The sequence below is a fragment of the Chiloscyllium punctatum genome, chromosome 5, assembly GCF_047496795.1.
Source record: "Chiloscyllium punctatum isolate Juve2018m chromosome 5, sChiPun1.3, whole genome shotgun sequence".
Taxonomy (NCBI): Eukaryota; Metazoa; Chordata; class Chondrichthyes; order Orectolobiformes; family Hemiscylliidae; genus Chiloscyllium; species Chiloscyllium punctatum.
The window spans coordinates 76,074,892-76,088,062 of record NC_092743.1 but is presented as its reverse complement, the minus strand read 5'-3'; the positions used below and the strand labels follow the sequence as shown (position 1 = coordinate 76,088,062).

Below are 13,171 nucleotides of genomic sequence, written 5' to 3'. Positions count from 1 at the left end.
GTTTTCCATTTTATATTTGTTGCTAATATATTCTTATGCAGTTTTTTCATTTATCCTATTGTGCTTTATAGTTCTCATCTGAACCTTCTATTCCTGTTTGTTTCTCAGTTATGTTGTGAACTTTTCACAAGCTTCTTTATCCTGTTTCATTTCAACTTTTACCTTTTTAATCATTGAGAGTGCTTGACTTTCAGATTTTCTTTCCTTGTCCTTCATGCAAATGTCTCAACTTTGTTCACAAATAATTCCTTCTTTGATGGCTTCCCATTGTTCAATTCATGTTTTTCCTCCCATTTTCCAACCCAGTCCAACTGGGACCTTCTATCCCACTGAAATCTCATTTTTAGTCTTGCCAGACTCAATTGCCACATCCCCTTTTTATTAGCTGTCTTGAATTTGATGAGATTATAATCTACTACTCCAGCAAGTTCTCCTTCAGTAAAACATATCCCATTTTATTTCCAGAGCTGCTCCCTCCCTCCTTGGACTGCAAGACCCTGATCAACAAAGTTATTTTCTACAAATTGAAAGAGTGAATTTGCATCCCTTTCCTGCACACTGTTTCACTCCTGGTCTAAATGCAGACAATGCAAATGCCCCATTATCATAAATCTGTAGCATTGCAATATGCCTGTCAATTGACTCCACTGTCCCCATCATTTGATGTAAATGAACCTATTAGGACTGAACTTCTCCTGTTGTCCAGAACTCTAATCGAATAGGTTCTGTCTTTCACCCTTCAGCTATATTATCTCATATCATATCTACATAATCTCATATCAGATCTATATGATCTTGTATTATACTATAACATCTCATGCCTCCTCCAGTGCTCCCCAGTATTAGAGATACTAGCTTTCAGCCAATTTGACTCACTCCACATGATATCAAGAAATGGTTGGAGACATTCACTTCTGCAAAGGCAATGAGGCCTGGCAGCATTCCGGCAAAAACACTGAAGAGTTGTGTTCTGCAGCATGCCACTTCCCTAGCCAAGCTGTTCCAGTACAGTTACAACACTGGCATCTACCTGACAATATGGAAAACTGCTCAACAATAAAAGGTAGGACACATCTAACCTGACCAATTATAGCCCCATCAGTCTACTCTCGACTGTCAGTAAAGTGATGCAAGTTGTCATCAACATTTTCATGCAAAGCGTGGTGTGTGTATGGAATGAGCTGCCAGAGGAAGTGTTGGAAACTGGTACAATGACAACATTTCAAAGGCATCTGGATGGGTACGTGAATAGTAAGGGTTTAGAGGGATATGGGCCAAGTGCTGGCAAATGGGACTAGATTAATTTTGGATATCTGGTCAGCATGGACAAGTTGGACCAAAGTGTCTGTTTCCATACTATACATCTCTATGACTCTATAAAGGGTGGAACAGTCTTGTTTATCTCCCCTCAGCCATCTTGTGTTTTAATTCTAAGGCAGGCTACCTCTTTCTGTTTGTCAGCCATTTTGTGTGAGTAAACCAGGATCTTTGTTGTAAGCAAGTGTGGATCACCCCTACAAATTGTGATGCTGCATCTGCAGAAGGCATGAATACCTCCAGGAAGTCTTTGCACTTGCAGGACATGGGCTGGTGCTCTTTTATGGTGATATTTGTGATTTTGTTCATTTTGTTTTTATTGATGGAACTATACACATGAATCATGGGATCAAATGTATTGATGTTCTAATGTGCACTAAGGTTGAATTTGTGGGCAATGGCAGTCAGAGAGTTTGCTGTCATCCTTTTCCACTGGTCCACCAGCCTTGCCAGTTCTAATGCTGGAGGCACCTGAATACCCTGTCCCCTTGTGCCTTGGTCCACTCAACTATTTCCTGCCATCACGCCCCTCTCCCTGATATTATACCTTCTCCATGAAATATCTCAATAGCTCTGAGGAATAGAAACATCTGGTGCATGCAGTGCAAAGGGTGTTGGCATATGTGTAATGGTGCTTTCTTGACCAGAGTGTTCACAATGCAATTTTTGGCAGGATGGTGAGAGTTGGTGTATGGAAAGAATAATGCCCACTGCCAGGCAATACATTCAGTTGAAGCCTAGCTATTAAAATTAGACAAATTTTGTCTGCCCTTCCTGTTCCCATCACAGAGCTAATATTAAGGTGATAGATGTAGAATAGGACCATCTGCTGTAAAGACTGAGCAAACAAAAAAATGGTCATCTCATCGTACTGGTCCAATTTACTTGATTTAAAAAAGCACTTAGTTGGATTGCAATCTCTGGTCTAGTAAATGATGAATTTTACTTTGGTTCATTGACACTTTCAGGATTATTCATGAGCTGGAACATAATCTTGGAAATTATACAGAATTTGGCTAAAAGTATAATTTTAATGGGACAAATGATAGTTATCAGTAACCCCTTTTCAACATCATGTTTCTGGCTAACAGTACTTCTCATTGACATTACTGTGTTCATAAAGGAAAGACATTTGGGTAAAATAAATGTAAATGTTCTTGCCTCCACCACCCTTGCAAGGAAAGAGTTCCAAAGATTCACAATCCTCTGAAGAGAAAAGAATTTTGCTGCATTTTAGTGTTAAAAGGACAACTATTGTTATACAGTGACCCACAAGTTTTAGATCCTTTATGAAAGGAAACATCCTCTTCACATCAACCCTGTCAAAACTCCACAGGATCTTACTAGATTTGAGGTTATGTGGCTGATTTAGAGGCTGTGAGGCTGATGGTTTAGTCGCAAGACATTTCATTGGAACATTTGTTAACTCACCTTGGCGACCTCTGAGAGGTTGTTAAACTTCTTGTAGCCTTGTATCTTGATCTGTGGGGCTGTGATGGCTGTTTCCGAACAGCAGTGTTCAAATCTATTATAAAAGCTGTGTGGGTGACACAGTGGGTCAATTATTAGCAACGTCAGACACCCGGGGCTTGGACAACTCTCTACGTGGGTTTCCTCCGGGTGCTCCAGTTTTCTTCCACAGCCCAAAGATGTGCAGGTTAGGTGAATTGGCCCCGCTAAATTGTCCATAGTGTTCAGGGATGTGCAGGTTAGGTGCATTCGTCAGGGGTAAATATAGGATAATAGGGTAGGGGAATGGGTGGGTAAGTCTTCAGAGGGTTGGTGTGGACTTGTTGGGCCGAAGGACCGTTTTCCACACTGTAGGAATTCTATGATTCTATGAACAGAACATTTGAAAAGCATTAAAGGATTGGATAAGACCAGTATGGGATTTTGAAAAACAAATCATGTTTAGGAACCTATACAAGGAGACTGAAAAGAGGGATACAAAGGTAAAAACAAAAGACAGATTGGAAAATGGGTAAAGTGAAAGATAGAGAATTCAAGGGCAAGAATCAACCAGGACTGTGATATAAAATAATGTGATTGGGACCAAGAATGTAAAAAGACAAGTCTTAACGCCTGAAGTGTTAATATGCAAAGTCTTCACAATGAAGTAGATGAATTAGTTAAAGAAATAGATTTATGATACAGTTGAAGTTTGGAGATGTATCTGCATAGTGGGCCAGGGATGGTAACTGAATATTCAGAAGTATTCAGTTTTTATAAACAACAGACAAAAACAAAAAGGAGGTAGCTTGGCTTTGCTGGTCAAAGAGGAAATTTATACGCTTGTGAGGGAGGTTATTGGCTGTAATGAAGTAATACCTAGTAGAGCTTAGAAGTAGTAAAGGATAGATTATGATAGGGATGTTTGTATATAAACCCCCAAAACAGTCGTGGTAACATTGGGGAAGACATTAAACAGGAAATTAGAGAAGCAAATTTAGTGGCCAAGTAAGTAAAAATATTCAAGGAAGAGATAAGTTTTTTTGATTTTGGTAAATATGATATTGAGAATGAAGATTAGCCGTGATCATTTTGAATGGCAGAGCAGACTCAAAGAGCCAAATAGCCTACTTCTGCTTCTATTTTCTGTGTTTCTATTTTCTGTGTCTTCTCGTTGTCTGTCTGGAAGGCCTCTTATCCTGGGGTTGATGACCTCTTTCCTCCTGTCCATATTCTGCTCAAAGGCTACAGGAAACCTTGAAAGACATTCTGTGATATCTTTTCCTACTATTCAGTGTACTTCCTGTTTGGAGATTCTTCCCACTGCAGCCAGAATGCACCATCTCTTTTAAGACGTGCAGCCTGGTTTGAAGTAAGGAAAACTGCCTTTAAGTGGTACAAACCTGGGTCCTCTGCTGAGGCAATGTAATATTTAGCTCTGGTAATATCCTGTGGTCATCCTAATGAGGTAGCAGCAAGAGAATTATGTGTTTCCTGCATTAGAAGAAAGCTGCATGTGTTAATTGTGTATCCCTGAATCTGTTTCCTGAATCTATTCAGCTTGGCTTTGTTCAGAATGAGAGCTTATTTAGGAAGCAAGTTGAACTAAAAGTGAAATCTTCTTCTTTCAACAAAGATAATGGGAAAAGTATCAAATGGGCACATTACATCCATATTTACAAAGGGAATGGATGACAAGAAGGTTAGATGAAATGAGAAGATGGGAGTTCAGGACTGGGTAGAAGATTGAGCAGGTTTATCGAAAGTATTTGCATTACTGGAAGTTGATAAGTTATTTATGTATGCTAGGTTCTGGAAATAGCAAGAGTAACAAACAGAGGTCACAGTCTTACAATCCTTATTGGATACTGGTGTAATGTTGAAGGACAAGAGCACTGGCAATATCATGCCTGTAATCAAGAAAGGGGAGGTGATTAATCAAGAGATTTAGCTGGTAAACCTAACAGTAGTGAAGAGAAATATATTCAAGACCATTACCTCCTAACCTTATTTGCTCTGTTAGAGAGGTTGATTAAGGTAGTAGGTATCAAATATATAGATTTTTAGAAAGTATTTGATCTTTATTAAGAAAGGGAAGGTAATAGCCTTATGGTCTTATTTCCTGATGTCAAAAACATAGATAATGTTCTGGGGACCTGAGTTTGAATCCCACCACAGCAAATACTGGAATTTGAATTCAATAAAAAATCTGGAATTAAGTCTGATGATAACTATGAAACCATTGTTAATTGCCAGAAAGGACACTCCTTTCAGGAAGGAGACTGCTGGCCGACATGTGACTCCAGGGCCACACAATGTGGTTGTCTCTTCATTGTCCTCTGAAATGACCTAGAAAGGCATTCAGTTGTATTAGCAGTCAATTCAGTTAGGCATGTAAAATGGGCGTCACAGTGGCACAGTGGTTAGCACTGCTGCCTCACAGCACCAGAGACCTGGGTTCAATTCCCACCTCAGGCGACTGACTGTGTGGAGTTTGCACATTCTCCCCGTGTGTGCGTGGGTTTCCTCCGGGTGCTCCGGTTTCCTCCCACAGTCCAAAAATGTGCAGTTAGGTGAATTGGCCATGCTAAATTGCCCGTAGTGTTAGGTGCAGGGGAATGGGTGTGGATGGGTGCGCTTCGGCGGGTCGGTGTGGACTTGTTGGGCCGAAGGGCCTGTTTCCACGCTGTAAGTAATCTAATAATAATGTGGTTAATTCAACTACCCTAATATTAATTGGGACAATAAATTATAAAGGATTTAGAGTGGGCAAATTTCTTGAAGTGTGTTCAGGAGAGCATTTTATGTCAACAGATAGATAGTTCTACAGGGGACAGTGCAGTTCTGGTACCAATTCCATGGAATGAATCTGAATAGGTATTCAAGGTGACAGTGGGGGAACCTTTAAGTGATAACAAACAGACCACACGTTTTAAGTTTGTTTTAGAAACTGTGAAATATGATTTGTAAAATAGATATTGGATTGGGGTAATGATAGGTTTTATTAAAATAAGGCAGAATCTAGCCAAAATAAACTGAGAACAGCTACCTGAGGGTAAATGTATAGCAATTATTATAGAAATTATTGAGAACTGCCAAAAACTCAACAGATGTAGGCTGCTAGTCAGAACACTTAGAGAGGTACCTGTCTAGAAAAGGAGTTTGCACGGAGAAAAACATCAACACCAACCTGGAGAGCAAATCTACAGAGGAAGATAGAAAGAGAAGATTTGACCGCTGTCTGGTTTTGAAATTTGAATTTTTCAGTAAATCTTAATAGGGGGCTTTATCGGAGTAGTATTATAGAAGGGAAAGGAAAGGATAGTAGAGGAAGATAGTAGAGTTGTAAATAGTTGTTAGTTAATTATTCGAGACCCAACATGTTCTCTGTAGACTGAAATGTAGAGCAACAAGTTGAGAGAACCCATAGATAGAACATAGAACATAGAACATAGAAGAATACAGCGCAGTACAGGCCCTTCGGCCCTCGATGTTGCGCCGATCAAAGCCCACCTAACCTACACTAACCCACTATCCTCCATATACCTATCCAATGCCCGCTTAAATACCCATAAAGAGGGAGCGTCCACTACTGCTACTGGCAGGGCATTCCATGAACTTACGACTCGCTGAGTGAAGAACCTACCCCTAACATCCGTCCTATATCTACCCCCCTTAATTTAAAGCTATGCCCCCTTGTAATAGCTGACTCCATACGTGGAAAAAGGTTCTCACTGTCAACCCTATCTAACCTCCTAATCATCTTGTACACCTCTATCAAATCACCCCTAAACCTTCTTTTCTCCAATGAAAACAATCCCCAAGTGCCTCAGCCTTTCCTCATAGGATCTTCCTACCATACCAGGCAACATCCTGGTAAACTTCCTCTGCACCCGTTCCAGTGCCTCCACATCCTTCCTATAGTATGGCGACCAAAACTGCACACAATATTCCAGATGCGGCCGCACCAGAGTCTTATACAACTGCAGCATGACCTCAGGACTCCGGAACTCAATTCGTCTACCAATAAAAGCCAGTACGCCATATGCCTTCTTCACTGCACTATTTACCTGGGTGGCAACTTTCAGAGATCTGTGTACATGGACACCAAGATCCCTCTGCTCTTCCACACTACCAAGTAGTCTACCATTAGTCCAGTAATCCATCTTTTTATTACTCTTACCAAAGTGAATCACTTCACACTTAGCTACATTGAACTCCATTTGCCACCTTTCTGCCCAGCTCTGCAGCTTCTCTATATCCCGCTGTAACCTGCCATATCCTTCCTCACTGTCTACAACTCCTCCGACTTTCGTATCATCCGCAAACTTGCTCACCCAACCTTCTAACCCTTCCTCCAGGTCATTTATAAAAATGACAAACAGCAATGGTCCCAAAACAGATCCTTGCGGAACACCGCTAGTGACGGCACTCCAAGATGAACCTTTGCCATCAACTACTACCCTCTGTCTTCTTCCAGAGAGCCAATTCCTAATCCAAACCTCCAACTCACCCTCAATGCCATATCTCTGTATTTTCTGCAGTAGCCTACCATGGGGGACCTTATCAAACGCCTTACTAAAATCCATATATACCACATCTACCGCTTTCCCCTCATCTACCTCCTTAGTCACCTTCTCAAAGAATTCAATAAGGTTTGTGAGGCACGACCTGCCCTTCACAAAACCATGCTGACTATCCTTGATCACATTATTCCTATCCAAATGTTCATAAATCCTATCCCTTACAATTCTCTCTAAGACTTTGCCCACAACAGAAGTGAGACTCACTGGCCTATAGTTACTAGGATTATCCCTACTCCCCTTCTTGAACAAGGGAACCACGTTTGCTAGCCTCCAGTCCTCTGGCACTACTCCTGTAGACAAAGAGGACACAAAAATCAAGGCCAATGGCTCTGCAATCTCCTCCCTTGCTTCCCAGAGAATCCTAGGATAAATGCCATCAGGCCCAGGGGACTTATCTATTTTCACCCTTGCCAGAATTTCCAACACCTCTTCTCTACATATCTCAAAGCCATCCATTCTACTTATTCGTGCCTCAGTATTCATATCGACAACAATGTCCTGTTCCTGAGTGAATACTGACGAAAAGTATTCATTCAGCGCCTCCCCAATCTCTTCAGCCTCCACACGCAACTTCCCATTACTATTCTTGATTGGACCTATTCCTTCCCTAGTCATTCTTTTATTCCTAACATACCTATAGAAAGCCTTCGGGTTTTCCCTAATCCTACCCACTAAGGACCTTTCATGTCCCCTCCTTGCTGCTCTTAGCTCTCTCTTCAGGTCCTTCCGGGCTACCTTATAACTCTCAATCGCCCCTATTGAACCTTCACGCCTCATCTTTACAAAGGTCGCCCTCTTCCATTTAACAAGGGATTCCAACTCCTTATTAAACCACGGCTCCCTCACACGACCCTTTCCTCCCTGCCTGATAGGTACGTACTTATCAAGGACACTCAATAGTTGCTCCTTGAACAAGTTCCACATATCAATTACGCTCTTGCCTTGGAATCTACTTTTCCAATCCACACATCCTAAATCATGCCTCAAAGCATCATAATTTCTCTGCCCCCAGCTATAACTCTTGCCCTGTAGTACACACTTATCCCTCTCCATCACTAGAGTAAAAATCACTGAATTGTGGTCACTGTCCCCAAAGTGCTCACCTACCTCTAGTTCTAATACCTGGCCTGGTTCGTTACCCAGAACCAAATCCAGTATGGCCTCACCTCTTGTTGGCTTATCTACATATTGTGTCAGGAAACTCTCCTGCACACATTGCACAAACACTGACCCATCTAACGAACTTGAGCTATAGCTTTCCCAATCAATATCAGGAAAGTTAAAGTCTCCCATAACAATCACCCTATTACTGTCACTCTTCTCCTGAATCATCTTCGCAATCCTTTCTTCAACGATTCTAGGACTATTAGGAGGCCTGTAAAAGACTCCTAACAGGGTGACCTCACCTCTCCTATTCCTAACCTCAACCCAAACTACCTCAGATGACAAATCTTCGTCCATCTTCCTTTCCACCGCTGTAATACTATCTTTGACAAGCAAAGCCACACCCCCCCCCTCTTTTACCCCCACCTCTGACCCTACTAAAACATTTAAACCCTGGAACCTGCAACAGCCAATCCTGTCCCTGATCTAGCCACGTCTCCGTAATAGCCACAACATCGAAGTCCCAGGTACCAACCCACGCTGCGAGTTCACCTACCTTATTTCGTATACTTCTGGCATTAAAGTATACACACTTCAAGCCACTCTTCTGTTTACAGGCACCCTCCTTTAAGATTGATGCCATATTCCTAACCTCCCTACACTCCAGGTCCTGCACCCTAAAGCTACAGTCTGGGTTCCCATGCCCCTGCAGAGTTAGTTTAAACCCCCCCCAAGAGCACTAGCAAACCTCCCCCCAACGATACTGGTGCCCCTCAGGTTCAGGTGCAGACCATCCTGTTTATAGAGGTCTCACCTTCCCCAGAAAGAACCCCAGTTATCCAAGTACCGAAATCCCTCCCTCCTGCACCATCCCTGTAGCCACGCATTTAACTGTTCTCTCTCCCTATTCCTCGACTCTCTATCACGTGGCACGGGTAACAAACCAGAGACAACAACTCTGTTCGTTCTAACTCTGAGCTTCCAACCTAGCTCCCTAAAAGCCTGTCTAACATCCTCAGCACTCCTCCTACCTATGTCATTGGTGCCAATATGGACCACGACTTCAGGCTGCTCCCCCTCCCCCTTAAGGACCCGGAAAACACGATCAGAGACATCACGTACCCTTGCACCTGGGAGGCAACATACCAAACGTGAGTCTCTCTCGTTCCCACAAAACCGCCTATCTGTGCCCCGAACTAGCGAGTCCCCAATTATTATTGCTCTGCTCTTCTCCACCCTTCCCTTCTGAGTAGCGGGGACAGGCTCCGTGCCAGAGGCCTGAGCCCCGTTACTTACCCCTGGTAAGTCGTCCCCCCCACAAGTATCCAAAACGGTATACTTGTTCTTGAGGGGAACGACCACAGGGGGTCCCTGCACTGGCTGCTTCCTCCCAGTCCCCCTCACTTATTATTATTGCTCTGAATATCTAGGAATATTCAGGACTGGATAAAAAGGATCAGAGTGATGTAAAACAGGGAAAAAGGGAACAAAATATGGAGGTCCTATAGAAGTATAGGAAGTACAAGGGGAATTCAAATAAGTAATTAAGAGTGCAAAGAGGGGAGTCAGAAAACAGTGGCAAGTAAGATTAGGGAGAATCTCAAAATAGTTTACATGTATGTCAGGGAGGAGAACAACCAGAGAAAGAATAGGTCGAATAGTGACCAAGTGAAGCAGGAGGACGATGGTAGAGTGTTAAATGAATACTTCCCATCTGTCTTTATTCAGGAGAAGGATGGTATAAGTGCAGAATTTGGAAAGACATATTGTGAAGTTCTTGAGCAGATCGATATTAAAAATGTAGTGGAATCTTTAGAGGTTTTGGCAGATTTAATGGTGGATAGATCCTCAGGTCAGGACATGTATCCCAAGCTGTTGTGGTAGATGAGTGAGAAAATTGCAGTCGCCCTGACCCAAATTTCTAATTACCTCTGGCCACATGGGAGGTGTCAGAGGACTGAAGACAGCTAATAGAGTTCCACTTTATAAGAAGGATAGTGGACATAGACCATGGAACTGCAGATGAGTCGGTCTAACATCATGATAGAGAAATTTTGGTGAAAATAATGAAGGACTGAAATAATCACCATTTAAAAAGGACAGGTTTGATCAAGAACATTTGAGGAGGTGACAGAATGTTTGGATGAGGATAGGACAGTTGATGTAGTCTATATGGATTTTAGCAAGTTCTTTGCCATAATCCACATGCAAAAGCTAAAGAATTTAAAAGCTACTGGGATCCAGAGTAACTTGGTTAGTTGGATGCACAGGAAGCAGGGGGTGGTGGCAGAAAGCTGTGTGACTAGAATGTGTTGTGCATTGGTGTACAACAGGGATCAGTGTCTATGGTTTCTGATATTAATAAATGCTATAGGTAAGGGTGTGGGAGGGATAAGGTCGCAGAGGACACATAAAGATTAGCCAAGTGGTTGTAAATGAGGAGGAAAGTGTTAGTTTACATGAGAAAATACACAGAATGGTCAGATGGGCAGATCAGTGGCAGATGGAATTCAACCCTGACAAGCCAACAGACATTAGGAAGCTCAGAGGAGCAGAGGAATTTTGGGGTCATTTGATAATCAATCAAGAACAGTTAGGGACAGGAAACAATTCTTGGCCCAGCCAGCAAAGCAATAAATTTTTTAAAAGTGAACATTAGTGGAAATACAGAATAGTGGCAATAATCATGTGGAATTGGCTCAGCAATGGAAAGTCAAGGCTGACTGGTAAATGTTATCAGATTGGGAAGTGGTTAGCAATGGTCTGATCAAGAATCAGTTTTGGCTTCCTGATTCTTTTGAATCTTTATGAAGAATTTAAATGTATGCAAAGACAGTTACAGCAAATGACATAATCTTAAAAAGTATAAATTAACAGGAAGACTTTGCTGTCCAACATACATATCCTTAAATCTGACAGAGAAGTTGGTCAGGTGATAAATAATGTGTATGGATTGTTTGGATTTCTAATAGAGACAAATGAGATCATGACCAAGCTTTAGAAACCACTACTTAACCATCAATTGGGGTATTGCAGGTCAAGGCCTACCTGTACATGGATGACATTGTCATTTTCTGCTCAGATCTGTTGTCATCTCCAACCATTTGAAACTGGTCTTAGGAGCTTTGGTAAATTGAAGCAAGAGTGAGGACATGGGGAACTGGACTGATCGATCCTTTATACAATTCTCTGTCATGACAGATTATCTGAAGGTGCTGAGTGTGTGGTTCAGAGAGACCAGGGCGTGTGCCAAACGAGGAGCATATCGTGAAGGTGAGGCAGAAACTGGGCAGATAAACTGGATCCAAAAGGACATGATAAATAAACTCTTGAAAAAGAGAGGAAGAATGTGCCCAATGCTGTCCTCTTTCTGATGGCTTCTTTCATGTATGACTGCATCAAGCTGTGCGTAGACCTCAGTACACAAACAACAAGTGTCACTACGTACCGAGGTTCTGCCTGTCCCCGGTGTTATGAAGGATAGGTCTGGTCTTGTTGCCACGGAATGCTCTGTGTACTTGGAGAATTCTGCATCATCTGACCCTCATGGGAAAAATTTGTGAAAGAAAATACCTGGGCAGCATGGTAGCCCAGTGGTTAGCACTGCTGCCTTGCTAGAACTTTGTAACAACTATCAAGACATTGCTTGGCTGGTGGAGAAAAGGAAACGACCCATCAGATCCCCTCTCTTTACCACACCCTTGAAGCAACTGAGGGGGAGGTGTTATAAAGCAGAGGTTGACCGTCCTCTGAGGATTAAAACTGAAACACCCAAAGAGGAGCACCTCACTCCCATAATCTATAAAAAGAGTGTGAAAATCTATCTAACCTGCCTTTCACCAACTTCCAGTGGTTAAGTAAGACAAATCATTTACACTCTAAAATCAGCATGTAACAATTTGTTTATCTAACTGTAACGGTGAACAAAATATCTAACCTATTAACAAATTGAATAAATCCCTTGTAATTAAAAGCTATTCCAGAATAAAACAAGTATGGTATGCTGTTCCAATAAATATAAGTCCCACTCATCTAACATAAAATAGAATTTAGTCACTTGAAATTATAGCCAGGTTATATGTCTTCTGGAATGTTGTGTACCTCCTCTGTCATTCTGTCAGAAATGCCTTCTTCATTGCTCTTCTGTCACAATCATCTCCAAAGGAGAAAGTCCGAGTGTGTCTGAAACTTATTGGTCTTTTAGTGCAAAGAGCTAACATTGACCAAGTGCTGCTAACCGACACATTTCAGGCTCCAAAACTACGTGCTAAGGTATACACTAAAGCTTGGGGCAGCCGCTGCCAAGATGCATTGGGGACAGACCACAGTCGAAGGTCTCTCTGCCAAAGTAGAAGGAAAGCTTTGGACCGTCCCTGTGCCTCAAATAAATGTAAACACCAGCTTGCATAATTAAAAATGCCTTTGGGTTTGTTGTAACAATGGAGAGTCAATCTCCAATATTTGTTTGTTCTCAAAAGCAAAGACTGCACAGAACCAAACTGCTTTCATAGCTGTGAATTTTTAAAAATGAATTTAATATGTTTTTGCAATTAAAAAATTGTGTTTGTTTAAATGGCCAATGGTAGTACTGTGAGCAGTACTAAAGGACATTAAGGCACCATTGTCCAACAAGGCAACTGAGGTACAGGACTGTCAGAAGGAGGGCAAGGCATACAAAAAAGTAGAGAAGGACACTGCGTGGAAGGATCAACCAG

The 13,171-nt window shown here is 41.9% G+C and overlaps 1 protein-coding gene across 5 annotated transcripts in view; it reads left to right on the top strand.

The window, feature by feature from the left end:
• Nucleotides 1-13,171, top strand: part of oxr1a (oxidation resistance 1a) — a 511,841-nt gene that overhangs the window by 175,425 nt on the left and 323,245 nt on the right. The window contains exon 1 of one of the 5 annotated variants that reach the window (XM_072570585.1): nt 1,046-1,063. The exons of the other annotated variants lie outside the window; for them this stretch is intronic. The gene's annotated coding sequence lies outside the window, so the exon portion shown is untranslated. Of the gene's footprint in view, nt 1-1,045; nt 1,064-13,171 lie in introns of those variants that run through there. 5 annotated transcript variants of the gene reach the window in all.